The sequence below is a fragment of the Choloepus didactylus genome, chromosome 2 (assembly GCF_015220235.1).
Source record: "Choloepus didactylus isolate mChoDid1 chromosome 2, mChoDid1.pri, whole genome shotgun sequence".
NCBI lineage: Eukaryota > Metazoa > Chordata > Mammalia > Pilosa > Megalonychidae > Choloepus > Choloepus didactylus.
Window position 1 is genome coordinate 32,927,307 of NC_051308.1, and position 13,538 is coordinate 32,940,844.

Below are 13,538 nucleotides of genomic sequence, written 5' to 3' on the forward strand. Positions count from 1 at the left end.
CTAGACTCGCCTAGCTATGAAACACATATTCCTTTGCTAAGTAGCTCTGTACAATTTATTCATCTTTTGCAAAAAAGAGGAATAGACATACTTTCCATTATTGTAGAAACTGGAGATGATGTGTAAAGCATCTGGCACTTCATACATGTTTGATAAACAGCAGTTGTGATGCAGAAGAAACAGAGGAGGGTACACAGCGAGAGGTGATGGTGGAAGCCTGCCGATGCCCCTCTTGGAAAGTTACGGATCTCCTAAACAACCAGACATACAAGCTCCCTGTGTTCAGCCCCATCCAGGCCCAGAGAAAGATCTTGCTTCCATCTGTGTCCCAGTCTCAAGGAAGTCTCTCTCCTGCCCCACACCCCATCCCAGAACTCCAGCCCTAGGCCTGCTCTGCCTCCCTCAGCTACTAGCACTGAGGACCCCACGGTGGGGGGGTGGGGGGGGGCACAACAAGAGAGAGGGGCCTTGAGGGGTGGCTGGAGCACAGGTGTGGACCACAGGGGAAGTGCCCATGCATGGGCCCAGGGGCAGGAGACAGGGCACTGCTTCTCTGGGTCAATTCAAAAGGGAGGGTAGGAAAACGCCCAGCAGTGGGAGTGGCAAGATAAATAATTATACAGCCATCAAATCCAGTTTTTGAGGTATATTCAATGACAAGAAAATGCTGAAGACATAACATTAACATAAATAAAAAACAGGATATAAAACTTCATCTACAGTTTCCTACCTCTTATGTTCTAACAGATGAATGTAAGTACAGGCATTAAGTAAAATGCTGGAAGGAAATGCATACAGCATGTTAAAAAGTGGTTATCTCTGGACTGAGAGCTCATGGATGACTTTTTAAAATATTTCTTAAATTTTCTAGAATGAACATGGTTAAGGTACAGCAGAAAAGTGAGCACCCTTTTAAATTTTCTTCCCATTCCTAAAAACTATATATTAGCAAAGATGAATGAACACTACACTCTTCCAGTCAATGAAGAAGTTAAAAAGTAATGATCTGCTGCAGTAACATTTGGTTTTTCCTGAGGACTTACTTGAAATTACTCTTTTCTCCAGCCATGAACATGGCGGCTGCGCCACAGAGAGCCTGTGTCAGATCCAGCCAGCTTGAGGAGAGAACACATCCAGGCAGCCTCTCCAGAGCTCCTGACTGCTCCCTGCCCATCTCTGAGCCCTGACCACCCTTCCCCCAGCCCCTACTCAGCTGCTGTAGTCCAAGGAACAGGTGGGAATTCTTGCAGAAACATTTGTTGGCTTGTCAATCCCCAACTAAACAATGTCCATAAGGCAAACCAAAAGCTGAAAAACAGCAAGAGATGTTTTCAATAGAAACACAGGTTACCTATGTTTTGGTTGCTTAAAAGACAGGGGGGCTTCTCAGGTATTAGCCAACGGATACCCCACAGAAATTTACCAGGCAGTAGTGCAGGGATGTGGGTAGGGGGTGAAAGTGGGAGTCTCTTTCATTTCTAAAGAAGTGAAAGGACTAAGCCCTCAAGCTCACCACCAGGTGCCATACAGCTGGACAAATTTGCTAATTCTCGGAACCCATTTCCTATTCTGTAACAGGGTAATAACAAAAACCACTTCAGTGTTATTGAAGCTCCCAAGATAACTGTGACAACTACTGTACCAAACAGCTCTTTATTGTATATGAAAAACTCATAAAATAAGGTATTTGTCATTATCATCATCAATAAAGAGAGGCCAAGGTAGGTGACCTCTCTGTGCAACGGGAACCGAGAGCAGCAATAGAGGAACTGACAGGAGGGGTGCTGTTAGACACGGCAATCTGACAATCCAGGCACACCTGAGCAGCAATCTCTGGCCATGGCCCTTCCCCGCCAGACAGAAACAGGGTGCTTACCTCCCACTCATGAAAATGCCAGACTCTAGTCCTCCGCCACAGGCACTTCAACACCACCGTATGCTTTCCCCCCAACTCTGAACCAACATTCTCCCAATACCCCCACTTCCCCCTCCTGCCTTAAACGCCCCTTCACTAACCCCAGGCAGGATCTGGATGACCTGCACATGTGATGGGTGGCTGATGCGCTGGAGCCACGACCCCTGGTTGCTTCGCCAGCTGGGCCCAGGAAACACAGCTGCTGACACTATCTCCTCCTCCCCACTCCCACAAAGCCACATTCGCACGGAAGGGGAGCCTGAGTCTCACACACCTGAAGCAGCTTATCCAGAGCCTTTAATTACTACTGAAGTTCTTGGCTGAAGGCCTTAGAGGCTCAGGTGTCTACAGAATGGACTAAGAAGGCATCAGGGGCATCCGTTCTGGAAGCAGGGGTCTATCCTGATCAAGTTAGGCCTGGGAGAGGCTTGGGAGCCCAGGCTGTCAATTTTGAGTTAAGCTGGCTCTGTAACTGTTCTGCATAGGATACCTCTCAGGTTCTCCATCTGTAAATGGGGATGGTGGGACAATAGGCAGTTACTACACCAAAATGGTTCATAACTTAAAAAGGGAACACATAGTAAGTCATTAGACAGGGAAGACATTTCATTTAATGGGCCCAAGGGCTGAGGTCTGGACTGTAACCTGATAAATTAAGATTTAACAAATCATTATGGTGAGTGCATCATTATATGGATGCCTTTTTCTTTTCCAGTATATGGTACAATAGCCAAAAGGAAATAACCTGAAATGACTGAAACCCATTGAATTGCAAAGTGTAAAAACCTGAGGCCTGGCCCTGGCCTTGTACCCCTTATAGTCTTAAAATCACTAAGGCAACCCCTAATGTTAATGAAGGAACTTGAATCAGCTCAGAACTAACCATGGACTTGTTCCTGTTTTACAACTTTGGAGTCTTACAATCACAAAGGCAACCCCCTAATGTTAATGAAGAAACTTGACTCAGCTCAGAATTAACCAAGGACTTGTTCTTGCACAGGTTAGCTTAGTGCTAGCCTCCTTCACATTTAGAAATTGTAGCTGCTTGTACTTGTTTATTACAATGGGAACAATTCCATCTCCCCTTGTTTGAATCCATAAAAACCCTAAACTCCTCAAACTGGGGGAGACAGATTTTTAGGCCAAGAGGTCATCTGATCTTCTGCTTTGCACTTAGCAATAAAATCTTTCTCTCTTTGAAACCCCAGTGTCATAAATTGGCTGTTATGGACATCTCAGCAGAAAATCCCCGTTTGTTGGGTATCAAGAGGGCATAACTGGAAGTCAGGACACCTGGGTTCTAAAGCCTGGCTCTGCTATATCCTACCTGAGAGTCCTTGAACAAAGTCACTTTAGCTCTGTGGGCTCAGTTTCTTCACTGATAAAATTCAGAGTGGGGACTGGCTTGTTTTAGAAGCTTAATGCGAGGACTCTAGCTACAGCTGTTAAGTGCCTGATCAAACAGCCAAACACAGCTGATAACGAAAGCTTCTCGGCGACCCTGTTCCCAACATAGGAGGGAGACCTCCACCTTACCCCTCTCCACGCCCGGGACTGCCAAACCAAGAGATTGGGCACAAACCGGGTCCCAGACCAGGATAAAAGAACAAAATGCCCCCGCCAACACGCCCCGAGACCCACGTGCGCTGTTCCTTTAACTGCACTGCCCCTTTAATTGCTCGCACTGCGCCCACCGGCTCCGGCGGCGGGGTGGGGGAGGAGGCGGCGGCGCTGTGGAGCTGGCGGCCCGCGGCCTGGGGACCGCTCCTCACGTCTCCTCCACCTCCCGGTTCCCGGGCGGCTCCCACAGCGGCTTTCCCAGCGCCCTCCCCTCTCCCCTCCCTCGCCCGCCATGGAAGCTGGGGCCGCGGCGCGCGCAGGGGGACGCACCATCGGAGCCGGTGACGGGGCCGCAACCAGCCCAGGCGAGGGGCGTGCGAAGGGCAAGGCCCGGTCAGCGGCTCCACCCTGAATTCTCCGCGCCGCGGGCGACACACACCCGGCCCGCGCGCCCCCAACCCCGCCCGCTCACCTGCTCCGCGGAGGGGCTCGGGCAGTGTTTACGCGGCTGGCGAAGCGCCCGGCCGGACCCGGCGCCGACGCAGGCCCCGCCCCGGACCCGCCCCCGGACCCGCCCCGGCTTGGTTTGCGACGCTACGTTCCTTCTCCCACCCCGACTCTGGCCCACCTGGGGTCCGGCCGCCCGGAGGAAGGTACGTAGCGGGCGGAAGGACCTGGACCGCCCCTCGGCCTCCGCCGGGAGCGCACCGCTCGGGTCTTGTCGGCAGACGACAGGATAAACCTGACATTGGGTCTGGGCAGTATCAGTGATGTGGGCAATGACCTTAAAAGGAGTGGAGGCCGGAATTGCAAGGGGTCTTGCAGCATGTTGGGAGGAGTAGGACATTTGCTTCGTTGTCAGCCTCATTTCTCGTAGATTTAGATCCTTGTTCCCCCGACACTCCCGCAATGAGGGAGCACAATGAGGGAGTCTGATGTGACCTAACATTATGAGAAATTTCCTCATCTGTTTTCTAGAGAACTTCAGAGCCAGCAGCAACTCTGGATAAAACTGAACAGGGATGGAGTGGCTACTGATGACCTCAGAATTGGTTGTAATTTTAGGATTGAAGTCCACGGGGTAGGATGAGATTTTCATTGATTTAGCATTGTCTGAGTGGCCTCACTTTGAACACTGGGCACTGCTGATTGCATTTTTTCTCCTTGATACTGTACTCTCCTTGTTTTCCTCCTTCATCATGGCTTCACCTCTGCTGCCCATCCTTGTTTCCAGGGTTCCAGCTTCAGCAGGATTCTTTCCTCACTGTGCACACTCTCCCTGGGAAATCCAGCCATGCCCAGAGCTGCTACTTCTATGCTGATGAAGCCAAATGCTGAATCTCCAACTTAATCCACTCCCCTGAACTCCAGACACATGGACAACTGCACATGGACCAGTCCACTCAAATCCCACAGACAACTCTAGGTGAGGTCATAACTATGGTCTGGGTAATAAGATGGGAAGATAAGGGGGATGTTCTTACTTTCAGTCTTCCTGCTGTTTAGAATATGGAGGTGATGGCTGGAGCTCAGGCAGCCAACTTGGACCACGAAGATCATGAGGACAGTGAAGCAATAAAATAGAAGAAAGTCCTTAATGATTGTGGAACCACTGGCTTGGAATTACTTACTTCCTGACTTTGTTTCAAGGAAGGAAAAACAACTTTCATCTTGTTTAGGCCATTGTTATTTTGTGATTTCATTATATGCAGCTAAACCATAGCTTGATTAATACACAAACCTTTCCAACCCCGGTCCCACCATACCATGTTCTCCTCTGGCTATATTGAACTACATACAGCTCTCTCTTCCATTCCTTTGCACATCATTTACTACAAGGCATAAAGATCTATCTACTCATCTCCGTTACTGCCCCGTGAAAGTTTTTAGAGCAGGTTCTGTGTCTTTCTAGGCACTCCTGTCATGGGATCAACTTTTCTAAGGCAAGAAATGGAGGGTTAGGGAAGGAACATTTATAGTACCTCAATTATATGTGTCTTATATTTGTTTCTCTTATTTGAATTCTTGGAGCAATTTTGTGAGGGGAGACATTATTATTACCCATTTATAAAAGAGGAATTGGAGACTTACAAAGATGAAGGTGTTTCCCAAAATATGTACAGATAATGAGTGGCAGAACCAACTCTGAAACTCAACTCTGTCTGATGCAACAGCCCTTTCTACTCTGGAACGTTCCATGTCAGTGTGGGCCAGGCTGTGGCTGAGTCATCTTTGATGAATTAATTCCCTTTGCAGTTCTCCTTGGAGGTTGTCATTCTCAGCAGCTTTTCACATGATGGTTTGTGAGGGATTAGCACCTTCCTGAAGTTGACCTCAGATCAGGAAGGGATGACCTCTGCTTCGGGTTTTGGTGTTCATGGGATTTTTTTTTTCCTTTTAACACACTTTAGAAACTAATCACTGAACTTTAGAACCAGATGGACCTGGGTTTGAAATCCATCTCTTCCACTTACTTGCTGCGAGACCCAGGAAAGTTACCTTAACTCTCTAGGTCCCAGTTTTCTCATGTTTGAAGGGATATGATATCCCTCAGAGGATCATGAAGAAGATAAAAACAGAAGTAGAAATGAAAGTGGCAGAAGCACAGCAGACACTCAATCCATGTTGTCTTCCTTCCTTCTCCTCTCTATTTAAGGTGGGGATTTTGTTTTGTTTTGTTTGACACTGTGCTACTGTTCAAGATTATTCTGCACCCCTCACTGCACAGGGATCATACCTTCTGTTCCCTGTTGAACACAGGACCAGCCAGGTGACTTTAAGGAATGCCAGCAGCTGCTAGCAGTTCTCGGCAGAGGCTTTCAGATTTTGGGCGTGCTTCACCATGCTCTTTTCTTTTTGCCAGATCAGCTATGTTCCAGATAAGGGCCACTCTATTAAACTGGGTCCATAGCCAACGTGTGAAGAACATGTAGTATGAACGATAAATAAACCTTCATTGATGTAAACCCCAGAAACTTGGGAGTCATTTGTTATTGCATCATAACTTAGCCTGATCTGACTGACACATTTGCTATTTACCATCTTGCAGTTCTGTGCTATATTTTCCTTTTTAAACTTTTCTAAACGGTTTGTTTACTGCATTTATATTTTAGGTGGTGGGTACTTTTAAAATAAGTATTTTTTTCTAATTGTAAAATTTAGATACCTTATAGAAAAATTGGAAAGTATAGAAAAGTAAAGAAAAGTCACTGTTTTGGTTTGCTAGAACTGGTGAAATGCAATATACCAGAAATGGGTTGACTTTTAGGATGGGGATTTATGAGAGTACAAGTTTTCAGTTCTGAGGCCATGAAAAATGTCCAAATTAAGGCATCAACAGGATGATACCTTCTCTAAAGATAGGCTGCCAGCATCCAGAACGTCTCTGTCACCTGGGAAGACACATGGCTGGCATCTGCTGGTTCTTCTCTCCTGGGTTTCATTACTTTCAGCCGCTGGCTTCAGTAGCTTCCTCTTTGTTTTCTGTGGGTCCTCTGGGGCTTTTCTCTTTAAACTTCTCTGGGGATCTTTTTCTGTCTTTTATCCTCTCATAAAGGACTTTAGTAAGAGGATTAAGACCCACCTTGAATGGGCTGGGTCACATCTCAATTGAAATAACCTAACCAAAAGTTCCCACCCACAATAGGTCTACACGCACAGGAATGATTAAAAGAACATCTTTTCTGGGGCACATAACAGCTTCAAACCATCACAGAAACCCACTGACATTTTCATCCTCTGTGTTCAGTTTTTCTCTAGTATTATTTTCAAACTTTCTTAAATGAGGATTTGGTAGACATTTTGGAAATTGGAAGCCTTGTTTATCATGGAGAGTTGCAGATGATCAGAAGAGTAGATGAGCACTAGTGGCATTGGACCTTGCCCATGGCACACCATGGAGTGAGCAATTTCTTTGCTTCACTCTTGAACAATGCAGAGTCACATTTCCATGTCAGAATATTCTCACCAACAAGGTTCCCAGATAGAGTCAGTCTGCCAGGCAAGAAACTCAGACACAACCTGGGTGCTGGCAACAGATCTCCAGGTATCACCAGTGATGTCCTGAACGCTGGGCAAAAAGGATGCTTGAAAGAAGCAGCTCTCTCCTTGATAGGTCTTTGCCAGTAGGCCTGGTCATTGTCAGCAATCGCCTGAAAGACTCTGGTCAGTTCACCTTATGATGCTTACTTACCACAAATACAGCATTTTCTCTATGTGTTTTGGTTTGCTAAAGCTGCCAGAATGCAATATACCAGAAATGGGTTGGCATTTACCATGGGGATTTATTAGTTACAAATTTACTGTTCTAAGGCCATGAAAATGTCCCAATTAAGGCATCAACACGACAATACCTTCTCTGAAGAAAAGCCAATGGCATCCAGGGTTCCTCTGTCACATGGGAAGGTGTATGGCCGGTGACTGCTCATCCTTCTCTCCCAGCTACTGTTCTCTCTAGGTCTGGCTCCTTCAGTTTCTGTGGGTCCTTCCTTGCTTGTCCTTGCTTGTCCCAGGGCATTTTTTCTGTGCCCTCTGAGTTTTTTCTGTCTTTCATCCTCTCATAAAGGACCCTAGTAAAGGGATTAAGACCCACCTTGAATGGGCTTGGTCACACCTCAATTGAAACAATCTAACCAAAGGTCCCACCCAAATAGTTCTGCACCCACAGGGATGGATTAAAAGAACATGGCTTTTCTGGGGTACATAACAACTCCAAACCATCCTTAGAGGATGTTTGTGTTATTTTAAGAAGCTCTTCTGGTGTCTGCTTTTACTATTTCAATAATTTAAGCGAGAGTTTTCAAACTGTTTGGTTTCACACCCCTTTACTCTCCTACAACAAATCAAGGATTCCAATGGGAAAAATTGCACCTATTGCAAACTATGGACTATAGTTAATAGTGATATTTTAATATTCTTTCATCAACAGTTACAAAAGTACCACACCAATGCTAAGGGTCAATAATGGTTGGAGGATAAGGGGTATGGGATGATGTTTTGGGATTTTTTGTGTTGTTTTTGTTTTTTAGTAATGAAAATGTTCTACAATTGATTGTTGTGGTGAATGTACAATGATGTGATGATACTGTGAACTACTGATTGTACACTTTGGATGAACTGTGTGATGTGTGAATATATCTCAAAACCACTTAAAAAGAAAATTGAGGACTCCAAAAGGCTTTTGTTTATGTGGATTATATCCATCAATATTTACTATATTTGAACTTAAAACTCACAAATTTTAAAAAAATTTAGTAATTTATTTAAAAGTAATAACAAATCCATTACATGTTAACATAAATAGCATTTTTATGAAAAATATATTTTGGAAAAAAAAATAGCGAGCCAAGTGAAACTGTTTTACGCTTGTGATAGGCTCATAAATGACCCCCAAAGAGGTCCACGCCCTAATCCGCAGAACCTGGGAATGGGGACTTTGCAGATGTGATTAAGGTTAAGAATCTCGAATTGAATTATCTAATAATTTAATTTTTAAAGTGGAGAGCCTTTCCTGGCTGTGGTTGGAGGGAGATGTAACTACTGAAGAAAAGTCAGCCGGAGAGAGGTTTTGAAGATGGAGGGAGGAGCGTGAGCCAAGGCATGTGGTTGGTTGGACTCTGGAAATTGGAAAAGGCAAGGAAACAGATTCTTCCCTAGACCCTCCAAAAATAATGTAGCCCTACTTTGGTGTTAGGCCAGTGAGAGCTGCGTCAGCTTCTGACCTACAGAACTGTAAGATAGTAAATTGTTGTTAAACCACAAGGTTTGTTGTAATTTGTTATAGCAACAATAGAAAACTAATAACATTTTTGCAGGTCTCTTTAATGTCTGGCTTAACAGAAGACACTGGATTTTCACATCTGCTTCTGCATTCAGTCTGTTATGATATGCTTTGGTTGACATAAATGAAGAAAATCTGGCCTTACACAGATTTGTAGTTGGAAAATGCAGAAATATTTTAGTACCCTTTTCAGATAATTGTGAATTATTCTTTATTACTGTAGCTAATGTAACAAATTGACTTTCTTAAAGTTAATTTGCAATGAGGAATCCGAAACCATATCAATGAACTTTTTATACTGTATTATTTTAAAAGCCGTTGGTCTATCCTGCCTTTTGAATGGATCCTTTACCCATGCATGGTTTTGTAACATCATATATCGGTCATTTGGAAAAACGTGGTTCACTGAGTTATGAACATCTTCCAAATGTTGACACATTTCATTATACAATGTTTTTTTTTTTTTAATTTGTTAATATAACCACCAATCTAATCCAAAAAGTCTTTAAGTATTGGGAAGCTATCAAGCTCTCAATGGCAAATACAAGTTTATCAGAATTCTCATTTTTCACTTGAAAGCTTAAAGTTTTATCATTGGCAACAAATACCATCAGTTGTTTCTCTTGAAATGACAGGCTCACCTTGTTTATTTTCAAGAAAATGTCTGCCAAATACCCAAGTCTGAAAAACTAGGTTGTCTGTAATTCTTTCCAAAAAGAAGGTGTTCCGTGGAAAAATCAGCTAGTAGAGCTTACAATGCACAAAACCACGTAAGAGCTTTTCCTAGAGACAACCAAGGTACTTGAGTGTGTCACAGAAGTGCTTTGTGCTCACTTCCTATTTCCCCACACAGAATGTTAAAATGATCCTTGAAATATTCCATGTTCATGGATAGGAAGGCTAAATGTCATTAAGATGTCAATTCTACCCAAACTCATCTACAGATTCAATGCAATCCCAATCAAAATTCCAACAACCTACTTTGCAGACTTGGAAAAGCTAGTTATCAAATTTATTTGGAAAGGGAAGATGCCTCGAATTGCTAAAGACACTCTAAAAAAGAAAAACGAAGTGGGAGGACTTACACTCCCTGACTTTGAAGCTTATTATAAAGCCACAGTTGCCAAGACAGCATGGTACTGGCACAAAGATAGACATATAGATCAATGGAATCGAATTGAGAATTCAGAGATAGACCCTCAGATCTATGGCCGACTGATCTTTGATAAGGCCCCCAAAGTCACCGAACTGAGCCATAATGGTCTTTTCAACAAATGGGGCTGGGAGAGTTGGATATCCATATCCAAAAGAATGAAAGAGGACCCCTACCTCACCCCCTACACAAAAATTAACTCAAAATGGACCAAAGATCTCAATATAAAAGAAAGTACCATAAAACTCCTAGAAGATAATGTAGGAAAACATCTTCAAGACCTTGTATTAGGAGGCCACTTCCTAGACTTTACACCCAAAGCACAAGCAACAAAAGAGAAAATAGATAAATGGGAACTCCTCAAGCTTAGAAGTTTCTGCACCTCAAAGGAATTTCTCAAAAAGGTAAAGAGGCAGCCAACTCAATGGGAAAAAATTTTTGGAAACCATGTATCTGACAAAAGACTGATATCTTGCATATACAAAGAAATCCTACAACTCAATGACAATAGTACAGACAGCCCAATTATAAAATGGGCAAAAGATATGAAAAGACAGTTCTCTGAAGAGGAAATACAAATGACCAAGAAACACATGAAAAAATGTTCAGCTTCACTAGCTATTAGAGAGATGCAAATTAAGACCACAATGAGATACCATCTAACACCGGTTAGAATGGCTGCCATTAAACAAACAGGAAACTACAAATGCTGGAGGGGATGTGGAGAAATTGGAACTCTTATTCATTGTTGGTGGGACTGTATAATGGTTCAGCCACTCTGGAAGTCAGTCTGGCAGTTCCTTAGAAAACTAGATATAGAGCTACCATTCGATCCAGCGATTGCACTCCTCGGTATATACCCGGAAGATCGGAAAGCAGTGACACGAACAGATATCTGCACGCCAATGTTCATAGCAGCATTATTCACAATTGCCAAGAGATGGAAACAACCCAAATGTCCTTCAACAGATGAGTGGATAAATAAAATGTGGTATATACACACGATGGAATACTACGCGGCAGTAAGAAGGAACGATCTGGTGAAACATATGACAACATGGATGAACCTTGAAGACATAATGCTGAGCGAAATAAGCCAGGCACAAAAAGAGAAATATTATATGCTACCACTAATGTGAACTTTGAAAAATGTAAAACAAATGGTTTATAATGTAGAATGTAGGGGAACTAGCAGTAGAGAGCAATTAAGGAAGGGGGAACAATAATCCAGGAAGAACAGATAAGCTATTTAACGTTCTGGGGATGCCCAGAAATGACTATGGTCTGTTAATTTCTGATGGTTGTAGTAGGAACAAGTTCACTGAAATGTTGCTATATTATGTAACTTTCTTGGGGTAAAGTAGGAACATGTTGGAAGTTAAGCAGTTATCTTAGGTTAGTTGTCTTTTTCTTACTCCTTTGCTATGGTCTCTTTGAAATGCTCTTTTATTGTATGTTTGTTTTCTTTTTAACTTTTTTTTTCATACAGGTGATTTGAAAAAAGAAGGGAAAGTTAAAAAAAAAAAAAAAAAAAAAAAAAGAAAAAAGACAAACAAGGGGAAAAAAAAAAAAAAAAAAAGATGTAGTGCCCCCTTGAGGAGCCTGTGGAGAATGCAGGGGTATTCGCCTACCCCACCTCCATGGTTGCTAACATGACCACAGACATAGGGGACTGGTGGTTTGATGGGTTGAGCCCTCTACCATAAGTTTTACCCTTGGGAAGACGGTTGCTGCAAAGGAGAGGCTAGGCCTCCCTGTATTTGTGCCTAAGAGTCTCCTCCTGAATGCCTCTTTGTTGCTCAGATGTGGCCCTCTCTCTCTGGCTAAGCCAACTTGAAAGGTGAAATCACTGCCCTCCCCCCTACGTGGGATCAGACACCCAGGGAAGTGAATCTCCCTGGCAACGTGGAATATGACTCCCAGGGAGGAATGTAGACCTGGCACCGTGGGACGGAGAACATCTTCTTGACCAAAAGGGGGATGTGAAAGGAAATGAAATAAGCTTCAGTGGCAGAGAGATTCCAAAAGGAGCCGAGAGGTCACTCTGGTGGGCACTCTTATGCACACTTTAGACAACCCTTTTTAGGTTCTAAAGAATTGGGGTAGCTGGTGGTGGATACCTGAAACTATCAAACTACAACCCAGAACCCATGAATCTCGAAGACAGTTGTATAAAAATGTAGCTTATGAGGGGTGACAATGGGATTGGGAAAGCCATAAGGACCAAACACCACTTTGTCTAGTTTATGGATGGATGTGTAGAAAAGTAGGGGAGGGAAACAGACAGACAAAGGTACCCAGTGTTCTTTTTTACTTCAATTGCTCTTTTTCACTCTAATTATTATTCTTGTTATTTTTGTGTGTGTGCTAATGAAGGTGTTAGGGATTGATTTAGGTGATGAATGTACAACTATGTAATGGTACTGTAAACAATCGAAAGTACAATTTGTTTTGTATGACTGCGTGGTATGTGAATATATCTCAATAAAATGATGATTTAAAAAAAAATAAATAAAAAAATAAAAAAAAAAAATGATCCTTGAGCAAGGATAGAGATTTAATAAAATTAATAATTTTTATGCTTTATTGAGAATATTCTCTATCAAAACTGGCTTTTTTTTAAAAACCACTAAATTAGTGGCAGTGAAGAATACTAACACTACTAGTACTGTTTGGAGCCACTGAGTTGGCACCAGCAGCTTTACCCACCGATGCCTTTGTTTCTCAGTATATATGTCTACGTAGGGAAAGAGCAATAACAATGTCTCATGGTGTCTTGAAAACCAGTTTGCCCACACAGATCCCAAATGTCTGCAGAACACACTGATTTAAGCCATCTCATCTAAAGGCAGCTCCACCTTCATCCTATATCTCTATCAGACAGAGTAGATAGGCTTAGCATTTTGGTGTTTTTTTCTTTAAACCATTCAAGGATGTGTACATCCACCTTGTTGATGTGTTTCTAACAAGATTTATGAAATGCACAGCACATACTTTGCATAAAATATGGCAAATGCTTTTCTTTTTAAATAGTCTTGCATCTTGTTCATTTTCTTTGGTTTTGTGAACCACTATACATGTTATTTCTAAGGGAAATTAGTAGCTATCAAATGGTTATTCCTATTTAGTGA

At 43.0% G+C, this 13,538-nt stretch overlaps 1 protein-coding gene and 1 long non-coding RNA gene across 10 annotated transcripts in view; one reads left to right on the forward strand and one right to left on the reverse strand.

Annotated features, from left to right (window-relative positions):
- PSEN2 (presenilin 2) overlaps positions 1-4,025 on the reverse strand; it is a 27,775-nt gene extending 23,750 nt beyond the window's left edge. For 3 of the 8 annotated variants that reach the window (XR_005214760.1, XM_037822713.1, XM_037822728.1), the window contains exon 1: positions 3,948-4,005. The gene's annotated coding sequence lies outside the window, so the exon portion shown is untranslated. Of the gene's footprint in view, positions 1-2,016; positions 2,402-3,805; positions 3,877-3,947 lie in introns of those variants that run through there. The other 5 variants (XM_037822720.1, XM_037822740.1, XM_037822741.1 and 2 more) reach the window with 5 other exon arrangements.
- LOC119524087 lies at positions 3,613-6,443 on the forward strand. 2 transcript variants are annotated; one of them, XR_005214761.1, is made up of 4 exons: positions 3,613-4,128; positions 4,454-4,556; positions 4,710-4,901; positions 4,982-6,443. It is a non-coding gene; the product is annotated as an uncharacterized LOC119524087 (long non-coding RNA). The 2 variants fall into 2 exon arrangements; XR_005214762.1 differs by lacking the exon at positions 4,454-4,556 and having other exon boundaries at positions 3,617-4,128.
- The last annotated feature ends 7,095 nt before the right edge of the window (positions 6,444-13,538 follow it).